Source organism: Macrobrachium rosenbergii, chromosome 13, assembly GCF_040412425.1.
Source record: "Macrobrachium rosenbergii isolate ZJJX-2024 chromosome 13, ASM4041242v1, whole genome shotgun sequence".
In the NCBI taxonomy this organism is placed as follows: domain Eukaryota; kingdom Metazoa; phylum Arthropoda; class Malacostraca; order Decapoda; family Palaemonidae; genus Macrobrachium; species Macrobrachium rosenbergii.
Genome location: NC_089753.1, coordinates 60,957,762 through 60,985,261, shown reverse-complemented (window position 1 = coordinate 60,985,261; position 27,500 = coordinate 60,957,762).

Sequence of the window (27,500 nt, the reverse complement as noted above, 5' to 3'; positions counted from 1 at the left end):
TTCTTGTTCTAACCGAAAGATTACATGAATATCCATGCTATATGAATCCCATGGGTTGAAACATATGTATGATCTTTTCATAATGCCGATATTTGGAGAAAGTCTGTTATATGTTTTTAAGGCGTGAGTAAATTTAGGTAGGATTATTTATGTGAATTTTCAATTTCCATACATCCATTTACCCTTTTGTTGTCATGCACTAACGTTGACATCTGCCAAGAACTGCATTGAATCGACGCTGGTTGTTTTTCCAGAAAAGCCGAATGAAGAGAAACTGATACGTTATGATTTCCCATCATTTTTCTACTTATTTCCAAACATGCCCGATAAGTTTCCGGACATTTCATCCAGCATTTCTGAGCATGCCCACATTTGTCATACAGTAGGAGAGCATGCCTTGTGGACTGATTACTATGAACCCAGCAGTAATAAAATGTGTCCTAAGAGTTGCTTACCTAGACAATTAGACATCCCCGTGCTTTTATAAAGACGAAATTGAGAGGGTTTGGCAAGAGAAACAACAAAAAGGATACCGTTTCTTTATCATCTGCTTCAACACATGACCTTAAATTACGCTGTTTTCTTCTCACATCTTGAAAACTGGACTGCATATTGAATTTTACATAATTATATATTCATGTTCCTGTCCTAGAACTTGATACATGGTGATATTTTTTTTTTTTTTATAAATTTGCTGTTTGCTTGGATTTTACCTAACATCATAAATTCAATATCATGTGTGACATTCATATGTTCCACATTTTTACTTACTACTACTCATTAATATATTAATAATGATGGCTTTTTAAGGCTTGTCTTGAATGACACGTTTGACAAGCCTTAAATAATAATTTAGACAGGAAATCTATTTAGCAATGGTCTTTCTGAGTCTTTTGGTAACAAATAGAAGCTTTGAGCATGATTACATGAAGTCATGACGTCCCTACTTTTCCTAATACCTACACAGGCCAGCTCCAAAATCATTTTGTTCTGGACTGGTGCTGGCTCCTGTGAGCCATATAAAAGTGTTTGAAGTTGTAAAGTCTACAGCAATATATTTTTCTCCGTTGATCGGACTGTCCATCTGTTCATCAGTATGTGAGTCACACATAGCTTGTCATTGCAGCTGCTGTACAACTGAAGGGATTCCAATCAAATTTGGCACCAAGAAATTTGTGCACAGAAGTGTTTAAGAAAAGAATGTCCGACCTTTTGTCCATCTGTTCATTTGTTAGTGCGTTTGTCACTGTGACCTTGTTATAGCTTGTTCACAGCTGAAGGCACGTCATTCATCCATGTGTATGATGGGAGATCGTATGCCTGTCTGTCCATTGTGGTTGTCACACTTTTATTTTTCTTTTAAGTTTGATCATAATGGGCATGTTAAGGGATGCTGCAGGGCAAGAGCCCATACTGATATAATATCTGCTAAAGTTACAACAGCAATAACTTGAGGCGGAATAAAATCATGATAAAAATTTCATAGAAATTTCATCAAACCCATCTTGTAAGGAGAAATTATGCCAAACTTACTAAATATTTTCTTCCATACAGTAATAGATCTTTCCGACATATAATGATGATATATACTGATTTTCCTCTACACCCAAAAATTCATCGCTTTATATTCCCTCATTCTTCTAATGTTTGCCATAAGCATTGGCTCAAGACCCATCACCTATCGTGAAAGGATTCCTTCGGTTAATCTTTCTCCCCAATAATGATAGATATTATTCTATGAATTATGAGGCCGAGTAGGGTGTCTCAAGGGTGTCGTTTGCCCAAAGATATCTAGCATCGCTTACGTCCTCGTTATAACAGGAGCAATGTTGCACAGAAAGTAAACAGATGATGACTTTAAATCATCATCATTCACGGATATCTGAACAAATCAAACTAGATTCATACTTCCAGTTAATCGCCCATTTATCGCTCTTGATCATTCAGTGCTTTTCAGAATATGAAATATCTAACCCGCCCTCTTTTCTAGTCATGCACAATGGTTTTGGGTGACCAAAAATATAAGACCCAGCTCCCAGAGCTCAAATTTCATGCACCTTAAATGCATCTTTGTGGACAGTTCTCGTTTACCAAAAATCAAGAAACTTAAAAAAAAAAAAAATAAAATAAAATAAAAAAAAGCTCTGTTTTCTGACCATATTCCCAAGATGATAGAGAATTCAATATGTTTGGAGTCCGGATTTACCCAGGAGAAATCCCTCAATATTCAGCATACCATTGCTGGTCAAATTCTCATACATGGATATCGAAGAAGGGAGATCTCCTTCCTGTCCTTCTTTCTGGTGAGTCCGTCTCGGCTTCTAACCACCGTAATCTGACTTTCTCGGTTCTTGGTGTATTGCTGAGTCATTTGGTGTTTCTGATTAAAAAGCGTTTTGTGTTAATTTATTTGTTCGGGTTTGCTGAGGCATCTAGGAACGATACACTCTTATTTGGCTTTTGACTCTGAAGAATTTCAACAGACCTTGTTTCATTAAAAATTAGACACAAATGAAATTATTACAGAATAACCTTTATTTACCCATACCACATTAACTAAATTAGATTGACAATTACTGAAAAAAAACAGTGTAATTAGTAGAATAATATTTTTATTTTCTCAGTGATGAAGTTTCCATAAAATGAGAGTACACACTAAACCCAATTGATCGGCTATTCAAATGAATAGGAACAAATATTTAATTTCCCCATGAGAGCAAAGTCATTATTACTACGTGAATTTGAACAGTGATCCAATCCATTTAAATACTCATTTATATAATTCTGAAGTGGCCTTACTTTTTACGAAAACGCAGTTGTTGAAGTTCTCATTTTCTTTCTGATTAAATTAAACATAACTACCCACCCCTAATATACGCACACGCAAGAGCCACAGAAAATAATTTCATCAACGGAACTATCGTTTTCAGAACTGTAGATTCACTTTTAATTGATAATTTTTCAACCATTCATTTTGAGTAATCCATTATCAGCATTATTGTCCATCCTGTATTAGATCTCTGTTACTGAATGTTTTCTAAGAATGATTGACAATCCGTTGATATCGTTTAAACGTATACATGGCACTATGTGACTCATATCTGCTTTTTTTTAAAATACGTATACCTTTCTACACAAGCTGAGTAAGCAGCTGAATCTATAAGAGTGACAGTAGAAACAGAATAAAAGACATATGTGTCAATAAATCTAAAAAAGTTCAAGTTTGAAATGTAATATATCCTAAAGCAAACGAATGATTGGGCATAAGTATAGCACCACTTAGTTAATGTTTCTAAGATTGAACGTCGAGATACCTATACCTGCGCGCATTACATGATGCTATCCCAGAATGTATAGATGAGGAACTAAGCAGAACCAGAAAGTTTATGAGTTTCCTGAAGCCAAAGGAAAGTGTTTATGATGGGGAGAAATGTTTTTGATATCTTTGATAGAGTACACATTTGTATTTAACTTCTGACCCTTTCTAAATCTGTGTATTTTTAAATATAATTTTAGAATTTTAGCAGTTTTAATGTTGATGTGTATATTTGTGTGAAAACCAGCTCAGAAACGTATGAGTAAAAGTAATTTAGTAAGTTACTGCATCAAAGTAGCTAATGACGTCCCTTTTCTGATTGTCATCAATTCTAACCCAGTTAATAGGGTTAGGCATTACATTCAAACTAGCAAAACCTACACATTTTCTAAGAAAAGAGCAAATAAAAAAAAATATCTATTTTACACACGAATGAATAGATTAGCAATATCATCCACTGCAGCGGGCAAGTATTTTTGATGGAGCATTGAATCTTCTCACACATATCTAAAGCTATAACGCTGCTGAGAACAGCTTTTCAAGATTCCTCCGTTATTTCCTCTTCTCGTAACTTCCTGTTAAATACAAATGGCTGCTCTATGTAAAAGATGTAAACAACTTTTCTCATTAGTGTGTTGACATATGGCAGAACTTACTCCAAGACAGGCCTTTTGTTTTTCCATGTATTCTTTCATGTTCCTTTATGGTTCTGAGCAACATATGATAGTTATACGATACTTTAAAAAGCTAATTGCTCTCTCTCTCTCTCTCTCTCTCTCTCTCTCTCTCTCTCTCTCTCTCTCTCCACACACACACACACACACACACACACACATACATACATTCTGTATTAAAGGTGCAATTGGTCACTAGGCGCTGAAACTTTTCATCATTGTCCCACTCAGCACTACATCATTGACAAACATCAGTCAATATATAATCCATTTATGGCTCATCGTATCCGAGATCATTGCACCGGCATAAAGCACCTATTTTACTTCTCTCATCACTGATTTTACCATAAACCAGCCCCTTTCTTTTCTAAAAACTCTAACCCATGCTTCACTTATGTTATCAAAAAAACTTTCATCATCCTCAGTTACTTCCCCCCAATCCCCATCATTGTATAGCTAACACCCTCCTTATTTTCGCTTTATCATTTCTATCATAATATCTTTCTGTGTCCTTTTTTGCCACATACATCTTTTTCCCCTCCCTTTCAAACCCCTTACATAATTATTTATAAAACGTGTGATCCACACTTTCTTTAAACCCGAGAGGGCCCTGAAGGGAAATCAGCCTGCAGAGAGGGGCAAGTTACAAGAAAAGGTGATAAATAAATAGATATGAGATACAGAAGATAAAGCCGGCACACCTACACTTGAATACAGATATCGGCAGAGAGCAGGAATGAATTTGCTCATTGCTTGAACATTTGGAGGTCAGAAGATTCCACAATTGCACTGGGTAACCTATTCCACAATTTACAGTAGTTGTATCCAAAACAAAACTAGCAAACTCAGTAGCAATAAACAGGATATTGGACAATCACATATGTTTGCAGCAGCAACTTGCCTAGGTCGCTCAGAAAAAACGGCAAAAGAGGTGGTTGCCATGTACAGTCGATTTCTTTTCTATTATTTTTCAACTTTTGACGGGAAGTGAGAATTTGCGAATAAGTGGGGATAAAAGGGTTACGCAGATAACGTGAAATATATAGTGGAGGTGGGAAGGATGCAAATGAAAATCTGGATGAGTTCTAAAGCAAATGTGAAAACAGTAGCAAGAGGTGGAACAGAAAACGGTTTAGATATTCTTCAAACTCTAGAGCTTCCAGAAGGGCTCTTAGGGACAAGTATGGTTTCAAAGCATGGCACAGAGCTGTGCTCGGAAACTGCTTGTGTGGACAGAAACACTGAACCACCTACACTTCCTGGGCAGCTATGAGTGAGCTGAATATTTGCGTGCTCACCCACGTGGGCCCCTGCCACTCCATTAGGGCTCCTTACACAACAACAGTAATGGACGCTTTATCAGTGTCTGCAACATCAGCCAGGCATTTTGAGTGGGCAAAGGTGCTTACTTTACAGCTGACTGAATGGTATATGGACTGGGTTTTTCTATACTAGGTAAAAAGTAACATTTATAAAAATCAAAATGAAAAGTGTAAAGCATATGCAGAACTTCTTGATTTTGTAAAAAATGTTAACCCACTGTGCTCACTAGAAATATCAAAGAAGAAAATAAACACTCTACGCAGTCAGTACAGGAAAGAATTGAAACTTAATAATGCATCAAAAACGTCAGCAGCTGGTACAGACGACGTATATGTGCCAAACTATGGTGTTTCAACGAGCTCAGGTTCCTCGATGAAGGTGAAACACAACAGGAATACTCTGGAGGAGGTGAGTTTTCGTGTCCTGCTAATCACATTGGGTACTGTAATAATGAGAGTTGCACCCATTTGACCACCTGTAAAAAATTAGCATGATATTGAAAGGGAAAATTAATGTTGCTCAGTAGGGTATAGTTTTATTCAATGTACTTATGACTATAAATTATCCCATTATCCCTTACATACCTAATGCAAAACTAAATAATTAATGAACAATGGTTCAACCTGTAACTCAACAATAAGGATACTGACAGTCGTGGATAAGTAGGATAATGAATACTGTATGATCATTGCCAAGGCACCTTGGCATTCAGTGTTATTATTTCTACCTCTGTCACAGGTGAGACTGAACAGCTGAGCATCCAGGTTCACTACATCCTCACTGATATTTCTTGTGCTTAGGTATGCAGTTTGCCTCAACAATTATAGAAGACAATGCAAACTAAAACAATTTTCTCTGCTTTTTGTGGCTCTAATGCAATAGGAATTGACAACACCCTAAATCTACTGGCGAGAATTCCAAGTGCGCTTTCCACAGTACTTCTTGCCCGTGCCAGTCTGTATGGAAATATTCTCTCTTGCTCATTTTGACTTCAGAAGTTATAGGGTTTCAATAAATATGGCTTGAGTGGGAATGCATCATCTGCAACAAGGACTAGGGAGCCTGTTGTTAACCCTCACCCAGTGTTGTGCTCCCTGGAACTTTTAAGCCTCACCAGATTCTAGTAAATGCTGGAGTTTACATTGGTTCCATACCCCTCCATCCAACACCCGCCCATTGGTACCAACATCCGCATACAAGAATACATAGTTAGCATCCACCACAGTCATTAGCATAATGCTATGAGTCCTTTATAACTATAGTAGTATGATCCCGATATAGCAGGGGCTTTGAAGACTATGTGCTTCCCATCCACTGCACCTAAACAGTTGGGAAACTGCCATTTCTCCTCAAACTGGGTGGCAACTTTCCTCCACTCTTCTGGTGTACAGGGTGTCTGGAAACAGATAATGAGCGTCTTGTCTATCAAATTATACCATAACACGATTATATAATGTTTTACCTGATCACACACACACACATTCATGAACTGTACATCTTCACTAATAGGTCGGTTGGAAACCAGGTGAAAAGCTTCCAAACAGAGAATATTAGAACATATAGCATCCTTAATGAATTAAAAGTCATAGACTATCTTGTCAGAAGTGTTCAAGTAATCCTGTGGGCAACTGTACATGTCCTACCTTTATCTCCCAATATTATAGTACATCCTTTTAAATGACACGCACATATGAAGAAAGTGTAGAGGTTTTTGCATTATATAGCTCATGCAGGATGAGGAGGACATGGTGCTATGGCCAGATGTACCGGATGTGGACGACATAATGCCATGGCCAGATTCACCAGATGTGGACAAAGCACGCACAACGTGGCACCAACACCACCACCTCAGAGGAGTGCTGTGCCTTTGCAGCCTAGGAAAAAATGACTGAAGCCAGCTACACCAGAGAGGGCCATGGAATATGCCCTCAACAAATTACAAGCAATGTCGTCAGCCAGGGACCACAGGAGTGATGATGCTCATAGCATGGGTATGCTAGTTGAGAGTGAATTGCGGTCCATGGAGCACCGTCAATGTTGTATTGCCAAGAAACTTATATCAGACGTATTGTTCAATGGCACCTTCGAGGATGCTGCATCCAATGTCCTCTATCATGATTCTGCAGGCCGGGACACACCAACATCAGCAACAGACAAGTTGGGAAATTCAAGAAGATGACTAAACACATGCCTAGCATTCAAGTGCATGATTGCCCAAGTATTGTGTATAAGAGGCCTTATATGCGATACTTGGCCAAGCACGGTTTCGAAGCATGGTACCGAAGCCGTGCTTGGAAACTGCTCGTGTAGACAAAAATAAAAAATGCTGAACCACCTACACTCCTTAGACAGCCACGAGTGAGCTGAATATTTGCGTGATCACCTACGTGGACCCCTGCCATTCCATTTGGGCTCCGCACACAACAGCAGCAATGGACACTTTACCTGTGTCTTCAACATCAGCCAGGCATTTTGAGTAGACAAAGGCGCTTACTTTACAACTGAGTGTACGGCACAGGGACTGGCCTTGTCTATACCAAGCAAAAAGTGACATTTATAAAAATCAAAATGAAAAGTGCAAAGCGTATGCAGAATTTCTTGATTATGTATAAAATGTTATTCCACTGTGCTCACTAGAAATATTAAAGAAGAAAATAAACATGCTGCACAGGCATGACTGTTGTGCTCAGGAGTGTCTCTTCCACTGACCGGATTTGGTTAGCAGGTTACCAGGTTCCATGTAAACACGCTCTCGGCTCAACAGGTGTGAGCTCAATGCTTTGATGCCATATCTTGACACTGATCTGAAGCGTTCGCCAAAACCAAACTTGCCCACGTATCATGTATAAGAGGCCTAGCAGTCATATTGAAACTCCCGGTCCATCATATCACTACCATAATATAGAAGAAAATTATTAAGATAGCACTTTGCTTTTTATCCCTCTCGCTTAATTATCATAGGGATATGTTATTTTTTTGCAAAGAAGTTAATCATTACTGTACACAATATTTCTAAATGTTATTTTTCTCAGGTCTATTGTAGTTGAAGCAAAGAATTTTGAATTATTTCTGTTTATATCTCAAATAAAAGAAAGCGTCTCGTAAACAAACCAACGACAGTGAAGGCTAGCAAAGTCATTTCTCTCTTCTAAGGCTTTGGAACGACGCCTGAGAACTGTTCAATAAGGACTGCCATGAGAAAGGAAACTGGACATATTCGAAATACAATTGTATTAAAAGAAGAATAAAACAATAAAAATGCCAGTCGAATCAATAAGATTCTTTTCCTTGTTGTTACCATCTTTATTGGCTATATTTCCTTGGAATGATGATGTCATAAGAGTTATTAGATCATAATTCCAAGGAAATATAGCCAATAAAGATGATAACAACAAAGGAAAAGAATCTTACTGATTCGACAGCTATTTTTATTGTTTTATTCCTCTTTTAATACAATTGTATTTCTGATATGTCCAATTTATTTTCTTGTGGCAGTCCTTATTGACAATTCTCAGGTGTCGTTCCAAAGCCTTAGAATAGAAAGAAATTACTTTGCTAGCCTTCACTGTCGATGGTTTATTTACGAGACACTTTCTAATATTTGAGATATATACAGAAATAATTAAAAATTCCTTGTTTCGCCTACAATAGAGCTGGGAGCAATAAAATTTAAAAATATATTGTACACTAATGAATAACTTGCAAAAAATAACATATTATGAAAATTAAACGAGAGGGATAACTTTTATCGCACATAAATTGTTTTAATATGCTATATTCGAAAATAACTTGTACTTAGAAAAAGGTTTAAATATTATACAGCACCTTAACAAATAAATAGTTTGAGGGTATAGGTCTAGCTTAGCCTACCAACTTTAATGTTCTTGCTATCATCAATCTATGAAACATATCGTTGAATGAAGATGTAAATTAAGCCAGGATTTGTAAAGCATAAAAAATACAGATAGTTTTAGTTTGGATTGAATAATATAAATTGTTTATTTTACTCTTTGTTAAAGTTCTCCGGAAATACTCTCGCCAGTGTGACATTATGACGTTTCGGAATTTCGTTGAGAAACAACGTTTGGTGTGGTAAGCATTATGTTAACAACTCTAACGCTGCCTCTGCATGCCTAAGACTGAAAAACGTATGCCATAAACAAATTCCTAATGGCTTACATACTGCAGATAATTCTTAATTGCTGACAAAATACAGCAGGTGTCCTTTACATCACACTAACATGTTTCAAGGACGAGACTTGTTGACACAACTATAATCGGTTTCATTTCATCTGTCCACCCGTGGGTGAAGATGTGGCCCATGCGCAAGTGATTGGCTGACCATCAAGGCTTCCGATATCGTTGGCTTATTTTGATAAATATTAAAAAATTTCTTCAGTATTTAAATGTTGATATATACAATGAAAAACCCTCGCTCCTTCTTATATAAATCGTAAATATGCCGGTTTGTATCGATAATATACTAATACAAGCACACGAAAGATGAGCTTGTATCGCACAGTCTACTCAAATCAAGCGCTAACGGACAATTGATTATGCTTAATCTCTGTATAGCCCAGGCTACACTTACACATATGCTCACTAACTGCCCAAATCACAATTTTCTAATCATTCAAACTTTATTTATATGCATTGCATGCATCTAAAAACTATTTTGATACCAAAGTAATATCTACGTCCGTAAACTGAAAAATGCCTTTTAATATTGTTTGCCGCTTGATCATGAAGCATGAGCCAATGAAGCTGGGCCTTTGCTACTGATTCACCAGATATTTTGTTTTACTGGCCCTCTTTTAACCTAAAATTCATTCCATTTTAGTTAAAATTGATTTTTTATTTATCCATCCTGTCCAGTATCGTTCCAATGTCCAACAATAATAAAAAAATATATGTATGTCTAAGCTAGCATTTTATGATGCATGTACGTCATCAACACTAATGATGACGGAAATGCAATGAGATTTCAAACTTTCGTTCGACAAGTTATTTGGTTAAATAGTCCCGAAAGCGCCCAGTCACTGAGCTATTGTGAACTCAAGAAAAAATACAGATATAGAAAGTATTCTGAATAGACATTGCCTTTCAGCCAATACGGCAGTGGTTGTCCTATTCACCTTCCCAAGGCCGCAGGCAGCCTCATAGGCAACAACATATCATGCTGTCAAATACTAACCTACTCGTGTAATTTACATGAAAGAAACCATTAAAATACCTATCATTTGTTACCCACATAACCAGATGTCTTCTCATTTAACTACAATGAGATAAAAAAAAAATGATTTAAGGACTATCGTTCGGGTTTGGCTCGAGAAGACTATATTATATTATCGATGTGAATCGGTGTGTTCATGATTTAGACAAGAATGTGTGGGGGTTTTATGCATAAATACACATTCAGATGTACTAGTGAAGAAATAGTTTGCATCTTTATAACAATAAACCCACGATATAGGAAACTCTGATTTCAGCCAATCGAGAGCTAGCTATGCATTTGACGTATCTACCTAAAACCTAAGTTGGTGAGTGGACAGACAGAATGAAATAGGTTATAGCATAATACTTGTAGGCCTAATTAATACTATGCATCTCTGATAACAAGAAAGGTCTTTCTTACTCTATTTTATGTGGCACATAAAATATTAATGATGTTTAGATACAAAAATTTAAATTACCACCACATTTATGCGCCACAAAATATTTACCCGACTAGCACAAATTTTACCGGTAAATACATTTCATTATGATTTGCCTACACGTGAAATCTTTTTCCATTTAGTCAACTATAAGCTACTCATTGTATCGTTACTGAGATAAGGAACGAAAATAATTGCAACCGCCCTAAGGCCCTGTTCAATTTGCGCGGTTCCCAGGTTTTTCAAGATGGACGCAAGACTGCAGCACCGCCCTGGTGGAAGAACACCGAACTACATAGCTCTAGTATACAGATAATACCACCATATATTATTGACCGTCTGTGATTCAAACATATGAAATGGAACGAACACTTAAGATACAGTCGAAAACCCGAAATATAAACGGTATTTCAAGAAATGTCGAAAAAAAGTAAAATGAATTATTTGATTAGTAGAAGAATTTGTGGTAACATTCTTCATAATTTTCATTTGGGAAATTAACAGTACCCATTTCATTCGGTACTGCGTTAAGGCTCATCATTCTCATTAAAACCAATTATGAAAATCCCCAGAGGACTTCTGTTGTGGTGTTGGTTTTCATCTTTCTCTTCAGAAACTTTAAAGGGTAAGCACTGTGTACAGAGGGTACTTTACTATTCCTGTACCTTATAGATTATATGTCCATCGTCTAAACACGTTCTGTCACGATAAATCATTTCATTTATGTTTTTGCACGTAGTCATCGGGCACCTGTTAAACTGAAAACAAGAAAAAAAAACACGCATACCGCGCTATCTGTCAGCGTGAGGTCCCTGCAAGGTTCTGAATGAAACGAAGTCAGGTGATATAGTTTAATAGGATAAAGAATTTAGTTTCTGATTTTCCAACAAGCCTAGGTTCCGTACACCAGTGATTCGTTAAGGTAACAATTGTTAAAGTAACAAGATTATGTTTGAGTGTTTACTTAAGAATACCATACTAAATTACTTTTGTATAACTTGAGAAGGATACCTTGATGCAGTCTGCAATAGTAACATGACATTTTCAACCGATCATATTTGTAAGTAGCAACACCGACTATTCAAGCCTAGGCCTAGCTCCCACTATTCTTTCGAATCTTTATGGGTTTCGCTGTCCTCTCAAGAAATTTTCATTTTACTACACAGATTCCTTTCTCGCATTCACAAGCGTTGTGTTACAGAACTTATTTCTACTCGCATATCTCTTTAGAAGAAGATCCGTAAATATATTATTATTTAAGTGGAACTGAAACCAACGTCTGTAGCTTGCACAGTAGCAGACACGTACACTTTCAAATATAGTAAAGAAAATTTCCATAAAAATCTCCTATAATGTTCATATTTTTAAAGTAGTTTTTAGGTAATTTGTTCAAAAATATTTCTGGGAGAGACGGATGTTGTTTTTTGAACAAGGGATTTCGGAGAAAGAGAGAGAGAGAGAGAGAGAGAGAGAGAGAGAGAAACACATCATCTGGTTATGGGCCTATTCGCACGTGATAACAGAAACGGAGTAAGCTACATATTTACATATATTATATATATATATATATATATATATATATATATATATATATATATATATATATATATATATATATATATATATATATATATATATATATATATATATATATATATATATATATATATATAATGTATATATATTGTATACAGAATACTGTATTACAGAATACATATTATTGATGTTTCCAAAACGCCTTACTCCTGAGTTTACAGAATAGTCAACATTATTTTCCAATGGTAAATAATAATGTTAATCACTTTTGTGTAATCATAATTTTGAATATTGTGTGTATGCATGTTGTTATCCATTCGCTATGTCACCCACTGTTCGTGATCTGGTGTCATCTAACTTTTTGAGCGTTTCCTCAGCCAGTTCTTTTTACTCCAAACTCTTATTTTTTCCATTTGATCTGTCATTTTCCTTTTCAAAAGCCCACTGCTCACCTCTACTATCTCACGGTCGTCTAGCCAGTTTTCTCCTTTAATTCGTAATTTTTCGTATCTTTTCACCAGCCTTGAGCTGTATCTTCGCATTTATTCATTCTGATCGACCTTCCTCGGCGGTTGCCTCCGTGTCATGACGTCTGAAGCGCTCTGTTATTGGATGGTTATAAGGCACCCTCAGAGAAGCATTGTGATTTCCCGGTTCTTTGCCACTAGAAATTTTTACCCCATACAAAACTGTGCCATGAGTGGCAACGAAATAAACACCAAAAAATTTTGAGAGGACTGTAAAAACATGATACCGTCATTGTTGAGGGAACAATGCAAAGTTATCCAACGAGTAAACTGACAAAAAGTGAAATATTCAAAATCTCTCTCTCTCTCTCTCTCTCTCTCTCTCTCTCTCTCTCTCTCTCTCTCTCTCTCTCTCTCTCTCTCTGGGTAGTAAGTTGTGCGACCATTCTATTCTGTACCATTCCTCGTTTATTACATTAAATTTCTTTGTTTCCGGTAATTTTTCCAAACTTCTCCTTGTACAATCTGTCTGGTGTTTCATTCAATGATACAGGTCACTGACCATGCTCTTATTTTTTCCTTGATAGTCCTTTCTTGTTTTCTTAACTTGGACTCACGCTGATATCAATTATTTTTCACTTTATGTTGTCGATACCGGTATTTAAACTCACTTATTCAATCCAGTCTTCCAAAGCCCAACATACCATGGAATTTTACCCAACTTCCTGACCCATCAGCGAGTTGGGTAAAATTCGCTGGTATGTTAGGCTTCAGAATCCTGCCCGGGAAAAACCTCAGGTACGGTGCACTTGGGTTCCAATTTCTTTTAAGACATTGATAGGTCAGTCGGTACCGTCTTGCCCTGTCAGTCAGGTGACCGAGGTTCTTTTTTTTTTTTTTAAGTAACGTTCAGCGATCTCTCTACAAGATGAGGTACGTGCCTGCAAGCATTGCAGTCACAGTATTTAGAGGTAGAATTCAAATAAGGAAATGAGGTGTCAGTTGGGTAAGCCCTTCCGATCTCTCGCGCCTGTCCCTCATCCTTCATGCCGTTTATTTCACAGAGAAGCATTCTTTTGGGAAAAATTTCGCATAGTCAGTAGGACCCACCTCAATTCTTTACATAAAATATTGATGAATATTTTTGAAAAGGGTCCAGAAATAATGGGTCTGCGAATGCATGTACGAAAATAAGACCTTTTCTACACAGGTAGTCACGTGAGCCCCTCCCCACTAATTTTTCACTATACTGCTAAGCCGATCCATTAGGACCATGAGTCAGTTCCTCGTTGGACGAGTCGGTAGAGTTCTCGGCTATCACTCTGCTAGGCCCGAGTTCGAATCTCCGACCGGCCAACGAAGAATTAGAGGAATTTATTTCTGGTGATAGAAATTCATTTCTCAGTATAATGTGGTTCGGATTCCACAATAAGCTGTAGGTCCCGTTGCTAGGTAACCAATTGGTTTTAGCCACATAAAATAAGTCTAATCCTTCGGGCCAGCCCTAGGAGAGCTGTTAATCAGCTCAGTGGCCTGGTTAAACTAAGGTATACTTAACTTAGGACCATGAGTCATTAAAGGTCCGAGAAAAAAATCTGTGCAGTAAGAGGGATAAAAACAATAAAAGTATTGTAGTATGGAGTCATTCAACAAAACAAGAACCAACACCTGCTCAATATCCATTCAGAATTAGTTGATTAGTTTCTGAAATTTTTACATGCACTGTATATATGATTCTGTTAATGTAAGATCTTATGTGAAAGTTGCCCACCACTACTGACTACAACGCAGCTGTGGCAGAAAACTTTATGTGAAGATAAATGCATAGCGATAAATCCGAAGCCTTCTTTAAAGCAAATTGCTCTTTGACTATCCGATGAGACGACCTGCATAATTTTAGAGAAAAAGAAAGAGGCGTGAATAACTGATAAAAAGTCTCTAAGGGACAGGTAGTGCGCCACTTATTGCAACTTTTTTTTTTATATCGGAAATGAATTTTAGCCATTAAAACAATAATTAATTCTATATCATTAAAAGATAGTTAAAAACATACTGCACTATTCGTTTTCTAATTATGAAAAATATACATCAATTTGATTAAAATAAACCCTTGTGTCTGCCTCACGAGGTAAGTGACGAAACTGAATTTGACAGATGGTATTAAGCAAGGATGGCAATAATGTTATTCCGAAATGAAACGTCAGCTTGTTAACGTCAGACCTATCTGAGGAATTGTTGCCCAACTGCGTTTGCCTCACAAAGACATAGACTGTTCCATTTTTATATGTATATATATATATATATATATATATATATATATATATATATATATATATATATATATATATATATATATATATATATATATATATATATATATATATATATATATATATATATATATATATATATATATATATATATATATATATATATATATATATATATATATTATATATATTTATATATATATATATATATATATATATATATATATATATATATATATATATATATATATATATATATATATATATATATATATATATATATATATATATGTATATATATATATATACATACATACATATATATATGTATATATATATGACTATTTATCACATCACCGTGATTCATGTACAATCAAAAAAGCTACAAACGTCCTTTAATATCCAATTCACTTACCTCGAAATAATATATTTTCATATATGTTACCGAAGGGGAATTTTTAAGTTGATAATAAGTCCACCGTCCCGTGGATCGAACCAGCGACGGACGGGAATCAGGACTACAGTGACGTACTAACGAAATCGGCCACAAGAGAGGTATAAGTGAATAACATCTCCCGTCAACTCACCCGTCGAACTCAGGTGTTTTGGCGCTTGGAGACGATATCCACCCACCTCTGCCATGTTGACCGTGTAGTGCGTTTGTCGCACGTAGCCATATTATGACTATTTATCACATCACCGTGATTCATATACAATCAGAAAGCTACAAACGTCCTTTAATATCCAATTCACTCTACCTCGGAAATAATATATTTTCATATATGTTACCGAAGGAATTTTTAAGTTGATAATAAGTCCACCGTCCCGTGGGATCGAACCAGCGACGGACGGGGAATCAGGACTACAGTGACGTACTAACGAAATCGGCCACAAGAGAGGTATAAGTGAATAACATCTCCCGTCAACTCACCCGTCGAACTCAGGTGTTTTGCGTTTGGAGACGATATCCACCCACCTCTGCCATGTTGACCGTGTAGTGCGTTTGTCGCACGTAGCCATATTATGACTATTTATCACATCACCGTGATTCATATACAATCAGAAAGCTACAAACGTCCTTTAATATCCAATTCACTTTACCTCGGAAATAATATATTTTCATATATGTTACCGAAGGGGAATTTTTGTTGATAATAAGTCCACCGTCCCGTGGGATCGAACCAGCGACGGACGGGAATCAGGACTACAGTGACGCATTAACGAAATCGCCACAAGAGAGGTATAAGTGAATAACATCTCCCGTCAACTCACCGTCGAACTCAGGTGTTTTGGCGTTTGGAGACGATATCCACCCACCTCTGCCATGTTGACCGTAGTGCGTTTGTCGACGAGCCATATTATGACTATTTATCACATCATCGTGATTCATATACAATCAGAAAGCTACAAACGTCCTTTAATATCCAATTCACTCTACCTCGGAAATAATATATTTTCATATATATGTTACCGAAGGGGAATTTTTAAGTTGATATTAAGTCCACCGTCCCGTGGGATCGAACCAGCGACGGACGGGGAATCAGGACTACAGTGACGTAATAACGAAATCGGCCACAAGAGAGGTATAAGTGAATAACATCTCCCGTCAACTCACCCGTCGAACTCAGGTGTTTTGCGTTTGGAGACGATATCCACCCACCTCTGCCATGTTGACCGTGTAGTGTTTTGGCTTGTCGAGCCATATTATGACTATTTATCACATCACCGTGATTCATATACAATCAGAAAGCTACAAAACGTCCTGTAAATATCCAATTCACTCTACCTCGGAAATAATATATTTTCATATATGTTACCGAAGGGGAATTTTTAAGTTGATAATAAGTCCACCGTCCCCGTGATCGAACCAGTGACGGACGAGGAATCAGACTACAGTGACGTACTAACGAAATCGGCCACAAGAGAGGTATAAGTGAATAACATCTCCGTCAACTCACCCGTCGAACTCAGGTGTTTTTGCGTTTGGAGACGATATCCACCCACCTCTGCCATGTTGACCGTAGTGCGCTTGTCGCGACGTAGCCATATTATGACTATTTATCACATCACCGTGATTCATATACAATCAGAAAGCTACAAACGTCCTTTAATATCCAATTCACTCTACCTCGGAAATAATATATTTTCATATATGTTACCGAAGGGGATTTTTAAGTTGATAATATCCATAAGTCCACCGTCGATTTTAGACGGAGGGAATTGACTATTACTAACGAAATCGTTTGTAGTTTGAATTGTATATGAATCACGGTGATGATAAATCAGGTGTTTTGCGTTTTGGCTATATCCGCACTTCTGCAAACGCAGTACACGGTGCAACATGGCAGAGGTGGGTGGATATCGTCTCCAAATACAATCAAAAAAACACCTGAGTTCGAATGAGTCCGGGAGATGTTATTCGGAAATCTTATATTTCGTTAGTGCGTCACTGTAGTCCTGATTCCTCAAGTTGATAATGGTTCGATCCCACGGGACGGTGGACTTATTATCAACTTAAAAATTCCCTTCGGCAATATATATGAAAATATATTATTTCGAGGTAGAGTGAATTGATATTAAAGGACGTTTGTAGCTTTCTGATTGTATATGAATCACGGTGATGTGATAAATAGTCATAATATGGTTATATGCATGACAAACGCACTACACGGTCAACATGGCAGAGGTGGGTGGATATCGTCTCTAAACGCAAAACACCTGAGTTCGACGGGTGAGTTGACGGGGAGATGTTATTCACTTATACCTCTTTGTGGCCGATTTCGTTAGTACGTCACTGTAGTCCTGATTCCCCGTCCGTCGCTGGTTCGATCCCACGGACGGTGGACTTATTATCAACTTAAAATTCCCTTCGTAACATATATGAAAATATATTATTTCCGAGGTAGAGTGAATTGATATTAAAGGACGTTTGTAGCTTTCGATTGTATATGAATCACGGTGATGTGATAAATAGTCATAATATATGGCTACGTGTGACAAACGCACTACACGGTCAACATGGCAGAGGTGGGTGGATATCGTCTCCAAACGCAAAACACCTGAGTTCGACGGGTGAGTTGACGGAGATGTTATTCACTTATACTTCTCTTGTGGCCGATTTCGTTAGTACGTCACTGTAGTCCTGATTCCCCGTCCGTCGCTGGTTCGATCCCACGGACGGTGGGACTTATTATCAACTTAAAATTCCCCTTCGGTAACATATATGAAAATATATTATTTCGAGGTAGAGTGAATTGATATTAAAGGACGTTTGTTTCTTGAATGTATATATATATATATATAATATATATATATATGTATGTATATGCATGTCTATATGTTATGTATGTATATATATATATATATATATATATATATATATATATATATATATATATATATATATATATATATATATATATATATATTATGATAATATTCCAGTGACCTCTATTTCATCTTTAGTATAAGCTGTATTGTTAAATTGATCTTTTGTGATAGTTGATAAAACCATACTCGTTTACCGTGTGCGTGGAGTTTGTGTGAAATGGCGTGAGTGAGAGATTGGCAAGAAGAATTAAAGGGGAAATTGCCATTAGTTAGCACCCCATTTTGCACTTTTGTAATAAAGTCGAAAATGGAGAAGGTGAGTCTTATTTGATTCACCACTATCCTTACACATTCATTATCTTCTTGTGATTCCATTTGCCTTAATATCTCAAATGAATTTGAACAAATATCATCCATATTAGCATTTGTATTCGTTTCTTGGTTCTTTGCTATTTTAGTTTCTTCCTGTAAGGTAGTTATTATACCTTGAGATTTATCTATCAGGGTTATGTTACCCTTATCTATTTTCATTTTTGTTTTATTATTTGTCCTTATTATAGAAAAAAGCTACGTTTTTTGGCGGGATCATGCATTCATTTAACTTTTAATTCTAATTTGGCTTCTTTGATGGATATTTCTGTTCTTTCCTTCAGAAATTTCAATTCTGTAATATATACACACACACACACACACACACACACACACACACATACACATATATATATATATATATATATATATATATATATATATATATATATATATATATATATATATATATATATATATATATATATATATATATATATATATATATATATATATATATATATATATATATATATATATATATATATATATATATATATATATATATATATATATATATATATATATATATATATATATATATATATATATATATATATATATATATATATATATATATATATATATATATATATATATATATATATATATATATATATGCATATATTGTCATAAACTGGGATCTTGTTGAGGAAGGAATTGGAACAAATTACAAATATTTACTGCCAAGGAACCAAGTGAGCCCAGGTTATGAACAAAGGTAAAGTTAATTGAAAACTTACCTTGGATTTTGCCTGGATTTACACTTAAATGATTAAGGTCACCATTTGAAATTAGACTTCTTTTACAATTAAAAGGGGTTTATTTACAGAGATTAAGAAATTAGGCAAGGAGACAAAACAGAATGCAAAATGGTAACCAATGGGCAGGCTCATTAATTATAAACAGTGAGCAATAATGCAGTAATTGGCAAACAAGCAAGCTAATTAAGAAGGGCCAATGTACAGTACCATTATTCCTGTTATAATAATAACTTGTTAGGCCAAAATTACATTAAATGGGTCTCAGTTAATTATGCTGCGAAGGTATGAACTCCAGGATGGGGAAATTAATTCATATAAAATTCGGCGGGCCACAACGGACTTCAGTAATCGGACTGCAACCAGGAATGGTTTCAGAATTGGAATGCCTGTCAGGCTTATCGGACACAGATTGCAACGGAGCAGATGACATCTCCCCTGTAAGAGAGGTTATGGATTAGCACGGCGGCACACACTGAGAGAAATGGAATCTCCCTATAAAATGTTACACACTGCACATTCTTAGATATTAACCACTACCTAGCCCAGCATATATTGATAAGGAATCGCGTAATCACAGCCTTTGAATATTAATGGATTCGGGCCCAAGGACAATGAACACGTGCTCACAGTCACACAAAGAGAAAGCTTCAACACGTGTATTACATAGACTAATTTGCCCTAAGTTGCACTGGGGAAGGGATAACTGGAGATTTATCACTGGATCTTTTACTGGAATTCAAGGCACATTATGGGACGAGATACGGGAGGCCAAAGCAGGACACCTAACAAAGGAAAATTGCTTTGTGGAGGAAGGAGTTAAAGTTTCAAGGAATGGGAAATTTAAGGGGTTCAGGGAGAAGGGAAAGGGCTGGCTTACTGACTATTTGCAATGTACGAACCTGGACTAGCAATCGTAGGCGCCAACAATCAATCGGCCATTCATCAGAAATACGTCAGCTAGCTGGAGTGAAGATGAGCGCTAGCCATGCACTCAGAACGGAGTCGAGAAAGCCTCTAACATCTTCCAAAACAGCGCAGCTTGCTGGGCCCTCATCTTAGGCCGACATTTCCTACAAACAAGTCAGACAACCAGCAACGAAAACAAAGGGAAAGTGTCCTTAAATGTTAAGTACTTAAAGATTAAGGTCCTACCTGGCCACTAGCCCTAATAAACCCATTAACCTTCCCAAGCGCTAACTACTCCCACATCACGCAATGGGGGTGAAAAGGGGGTCCCATTGTTCCCCTGATCAAATGATTGAGGGGGGAATCTGGTTCAAACTTTTGGCTTTTCCCATTGTCGGCTTAATTTTTGAACAACAAACTGCATTTTCAAAATTAATTATGCGCTGGGTCTACATGAGGAAGGGATATCCTTTGGAATATATAGATACTTACTTAACGGATGAATGCAAGAGCATTATCAAGAAATCTGTATTTCATTAAAACATCTGACTTTAATAGGATGATTAAGGCAAACTACTTGACAGGGCCTTCTTCATGTGAGAAGACTATAAAACCCAGGGTTTCTTAACCCTTTACGCCGAAGCCCTATTTGCAGCGGCGTTGGGTGAGTTAAGCGCGAAGCGGAAAAAAGTTTTAAAAAAAATCACAGCACTCTTAGTTTTTAAGATTAAGAGTTCATTTTTGGCTAATTTTTTTAATTGCCTGAAGTTTAGTATGCAACCATCAGAAATGAAAAAAATATCATTATCATATATAAATATTGGAATATATGACAGCGAAAAAAAAACTCGTATATAATTGTATACAAATCGCTGTAAAGCAAAACAGTTAAAGCTAATGAGTTAATTTTTTGTTGTATTTTACACTAAATTGCGATGATTTTGGTATATAACAAATTTTAAAATGATCAAAGGAACACAGAGAAAATATTATCACAAAACGATGCATGAATTCGTAACGCGCGGACGTAAAAAATTGTTTTTTTCAAAAATTCACCATAATTCGAAATATTGTACTAGAGACTTCCCGTTTGTTGAAAAATGAAGCTAATTGATTGGATATTACTAGACTGTAAGTGTTTTAGCTTACAATTGCAGTTTTTGACCATTTCAGTCGAGTTAAAGTTGACCGAAAGTCGAATTTTTTTCTATTTATCGTGATTTATATGAAATATTTCAAAACTGATAAAAGCTACAGCCATGAGTTATTTTCTGTTGTATTTTATGATATTGCGCACATTTTCATATATAAAACTTTATGTAACGACTAATATAAAACTGTGCAAATATTACGACAACGAGACGAAAGAATTTCTGAGATGTTCGGCCGAGTTACCGCGCAGACGTAAGAAAAAATTTTTTTTAAATTCACCAGAAATCGAAATATTGTGCTAGAGACTTCCAATTTATTGCAAAATGAAGTTAAACGATTGAATATTACTAGAATGAAGTTTTAGCTTACAATTGCGTTTTTAGATTTCGGTCGAGTTAAAGTTGACCGAAGGTTGAAATTTTAGTAGTTATCGTGATTTATGGAAAATATTTCAAAACTGATAAAGCTACAACCATGAGCTATTTTCTGTTGTATTCTACATGAAATTGCGCACATTTTCATATATAAAAGTTTATGTAACGACTAATGTAAAAGTGCAAACATTACGACAACATGACTAAAAATTTCTGAGATGTTCGGCCGAGTTACCGCGCGCAGACGTAAGGAAAAAGTTTTTTTCAGAAATTCACCATAAATCGAAATATTGTGCTAGAGACTTCCAGTTTGTTGTAAAATGAAGGTATGATTTAATATTACTAGAATGTAAGATTTTTAGCTTATAATTGCGTTTTTGACCATTACGGTAGTTAAAGTTGACCGAAGCTTGAAATTTTGGCAGTTATCGTGATTTATATGAAAATATTTCAAAACTGATAAAAGCTACAACCATGAGTTATTTTCTGTTGTATTCTACATGAAATATTTCCATATATAAAACTTTATGTAACGACTAATATAAAACAAAGTGCAAACATTACGACAACGTGACGAAAGAATTTCTGGCGCGGACGTAAGGAAAAAGTTTTTCAAAAATTCCATAAATCGAAATAACTTAGACTTCAATTGGTTGCAAAATGAAGGTAAATGATTGAATATTACTAGAATGAGTTTTAGCTTACAATTGCGTTTTTGACAATTTCGGTCGAGTCAAAGTTGACCGAAGGTTGAAATTTTAAGCAGTTATCGTGGTTTATATAAAATATTTCCAAACTGATGAAAGCTAATGGTTGTATTTTGCTGTACATTAAATTCATTTTCATATATAAAACTTTATGTAACGGCTAATATACTTTGACGAAAATTTAGGCTGAGTTACCGCCCGTGCGTAAGAAAAGTTTTTTCAAAAACATAAATCCATAGAGACAAATTTGTTGCAAAAAATCAAGATTGAAAATACTGTAAGAGTTGTAGCTTACAATTGCCATTTCAGTCGAGTCAAAGTTGACTGAAGGTTGAAGATCGGCGTATGTAAACCAACAGACAATTTTAGGGATATTCAATCGTTTTAAGGGTTAATTTATTTTTACATAATAAACACAGACCAAAAGAATGACAAATTACTGGGCAGGTAATAATAAGGGCCTTCTAAATGAATGAATCCTACACAGGAGAAATATTCTACCTAATGATGCCTTCATAATAGGAACATTGCAGAAGGGTAGATTAAGGGGTGGCATAAGGCCACTGCACATGGGATAGAGCTGAGAGTGGTTCCACAGCCAGGGCCAATCTGTAAGATATGCAAGACTGTTACTTGCAAGAATAATAAGATGTTCAAAGGGAACTGAGGAAATGCACAAAGGTGCCAAATAACTCGGTTCAGTACTAAATGCATAATTACGTTAACACTTGATGCTCCAACACAAATTACTGAAGGTGATCGCACAATGGAAATAGAAAATAAATCAGACAGAGAAATAACAGGATCGTGACTGACTAAGAACCTTATTCCTGGTACATTACCTTCATCAAGATGACGATGTCCTCTTCAATTGGGAGCTGACACTAGAGGAAGGCATTAAGGGGGTGACACAACAAAGGTATACTGGTTTGAACTCTGGGGTCGAATACATGGAGTGTAAAAGGTGCAGGCAAAGGGAAGGACATCTGTCCTTGGTGGAGTTCTGAGTGCTTCTCTCTCTTGACTGCTGTTGCATCATCTATTTCTAACCTCAGGGGGGTTACACCTGGATATCCAGATAGATGGAGCAATGGGCCAATCTTCACCTCGTTTACTATAGCGAGCACATGGCATCCAGTCAGGCCTTGTGGAGACGTTACCATGGCCCAGGCGGTGCAGCGCCAACTTTCTCTTTTTTGGCTCCTCCCTTGGTCATTGTCTGATGCCATCTAGAGGGCATCTTTGAAGGTCACCTGGAGACAAGGCCTTAGGCAGTCATTTTGAACAGAGAGCAGGATTAAAGGCTTAACCATTTTGGAAATGAAGGAGAGAGTTGACGAAGGGACGAATGAAAACCCACAGTTCTAGTAATTAAAAGAAATTAAATTAATTTTATTTCTTTCTCTGTTACATTACAGATGTAAAAGAGGGTGAGCTTGCTTGGAAATAAGTTTCCTTTGCCACACCTTCCCAACCAAGTTAGCATTCACACCTTAGATTGGGTGAGAGTGATTACAAGCAAGCAAACTCACTTAAAGACTTTAATTCTTTCTCACTTCCCCTTGGTGTCCTATAATTTAACTTAAACTTCTGTGTAGCAGTTAAACTTAAGAGGCAAAACAGCACTGTGACATTTACGTTAACACAAAATAAATACTTGCTGGTAGAAATTACATATTATTATCATTAACTTCCTATTACGTTAGGGCAGTGTATGAAGAATGTTAATCAGAATATTTTCACCACATAATGGTGGGTTAATTCTAGAGATACTTCATGCACTCTTAATAATAATAATAATCCAATTACGAATTTTGCATACATGCAGTTAGCCTGCCTTGAAGAGGCATTACAATAAGGTAAACATGGGCTTGCTTAGTTGTTTCCATTATACTTGAGCAACAGCTCAGTGCCATTCGGACATTATAAACACAAGGTTGTGAGTCTGAGACTTGAAATTCATTACAGAGATTCACAAAGAGAATAGATGACAGATTCAGAGTAATCAATGACTGTTAATAAAAGATGATGATTAAATTTGCCGAAATTACATTCCATAGCCTATGGAAAATGGCTAGGTTCATTTTTTAGCCCAAGATGGCCACAAAGGTAGCCAGAGGGCGCAACTCCTCCTACAGGATCGTTTGCCAACATCTACGATAATGACACTGTGCCAAGTTGGCACTCATGTGGTAATACCTAATGGCTATGGCATATCTTATCTTATATGTATCATGCTGTGATAGGCATGAAAGGGAAGTCATAGGACTTATAAAATTGCAATATCTGTCAATTGGAATATCTGTCAGAGTTATAAGGAAAATAAATAGGTGAAGATCCCTGACATCCTCTTCTGGATGGAGGTGCCAAAGTCTTCATAGGATAAAGGGATGACACTGTGCCAGCCTTGGCAGAGGTGCCAGGAGAGCTTGGTGACTCTCTTTATGCTACCTGGAATTATCCACGCCCATGGTATTTCCTCCTTGGACCTCCCTTAGGGAGACAGTTTGTCCTGGCCAGGTGATCGGTGGAAACCGAGCACAAGGAGGGTATTCAAGTGCCACCTGTGTTGATTTCTTTGATGGCTGACACAGGGGCCTTCTTTGCAAGCTCTACCATGATCCATCACAGTTCCTTGAGTTCATCTGCCACTTGAGACATGGCAGAATCCTTACTCACTGTTGTGTCTGCAGCAGATTGAGACAGAGAGGAAGTGGTCACGGGGTGCGTGAAAGGCTCACAGGTAAGATTGACCAGCTCAGGCACGGGTTGCAAGGCTGCACCTTTGGTTGAGCTCCTGCTGTGGTCGGAAGGATCCATCTCTCTTATCGGCACTGGTAGTGGACCCAAGTCAGGAGAAGAGAGAGGACATGGACTGGGATCTCTGGAATGCAGATTGGGGGCGTGCTCTGGCACTGGCACTAAGGCAGGATCAGGCACTAATATTTGATTTGGAATTTGCTCATCGTTTGGGATGAATGGATCTTGGCACTGCTCAGTGCATGCAAGTGGCACCGGCAGTGGAATGAAGACAGGCATTTGAGGCTTCCTTGTGCCTAGCCTAATGAATGATTTGGGAGATTTGGACCCCTGGATTGCTGTAACTTAGATGGGGACTGGAAGTCCTGTCCCAGGAGGATGTCATAGCCTCCAGGAATGTATCTAGCTACTGCAAGGTCGTAGATCTCAGGTCTATGAGGTCTCGTGATCCTCAACTTGACAGTAGGAAGTATCATCTTAAAGTGATTGATACCTTCAATCGTGACAAGTTTACGTCTGTTGACGGTAGCTCCATGGGGAACTTTGTCTTCCCTTATGAGGGATATTTGTGTGCCAGAATCATCAAATGTCTTGACCTGGCTGGCAGGGCATCTACCTCAGGGAGGTGCCACATATATGGGACCCTGGGCTGGAGGTCCTAAGGATGTTGGGTCAGTGACTGCCAAGACAAAGGCAGGGGTACTTGGCATATTATTACTAGGGCATTTTGCCCATTGGGCAGAGTGCCCATAGATTTTGTAAGCGGGGCAATAAGTCCAGCTATAATCTTTACCTGCCACTGGCGTGGCTTGTTGGGGTGTTGTCCCGTTTGAGGACCTAGAGGTGTCTTCTGGCTGATTCTCAGCCTTCCAGCAGCACTGTTCAGTGGGGTGCCCTGTTCTCTTATAATACCCACAGATGGGTTTCTTATGGGGGTGCCCATTTTTGGGAGGTTACTGTGAGTTAGTTGAGGAGGTGAGGAGGGATATAATTTTCATCCATGGGAACTAAGATGGGGATGATACGTATCCCAAATCTGTTCTTGGTGGAGTTCTCAGCGCTTCTCTATATCGAGTGCTGTTGCATCATCTATTTCTAACCTTGGGGGATGGGGTTACACCTGGGCGTCCAGATAGATGACACAATAGGTCGATCTTTGCCTCATTTTCTATAGCGAGCACATGGCATCCAGTCAGGTCTCGTGGAGAGGTTACCATGGCCTGGGTGGTACAGTACCAACTTTCTCTTTTTTTGGCTCCTCCCTTGCCCATCGTCTGATGCTGTCTAGAAGGCATCTTCGAAGGTCACTTGGAAACAAGGCCTTAGGCAGTCATTTTAAACATAAAGATGGATAAAAGGCTTAACCATTTTGGGAATGAAGGAAATGGAGAATGAAAAACATTTCTAGTAATTAAAAGAATTGAAATGAATTTGATTTCTTTCTCTGTTACATTGGGAATGAAACAGGTGAGATTGCTTGAAAGAAGATCTTTATATATATATATATATATATAAAATATATATATATATATATATATATTTATATATATATATATATATATATATATATATATATATATATATATATATATATATAAATATATATATTGATAATGAATATATATATATATATATTTATATATATATATATATTTCTATATATATATATATATATACGGATATATATATATATATATATATATATATATATATATTATATATATATATATATATATATATATATATATATATATATATATATATATAATATATATATATATATATATATATATATATATATATATATATATATATATATATATATATATATATATATATATATATATATATATATATATATATATATATATATATATATATATATATATATATATATA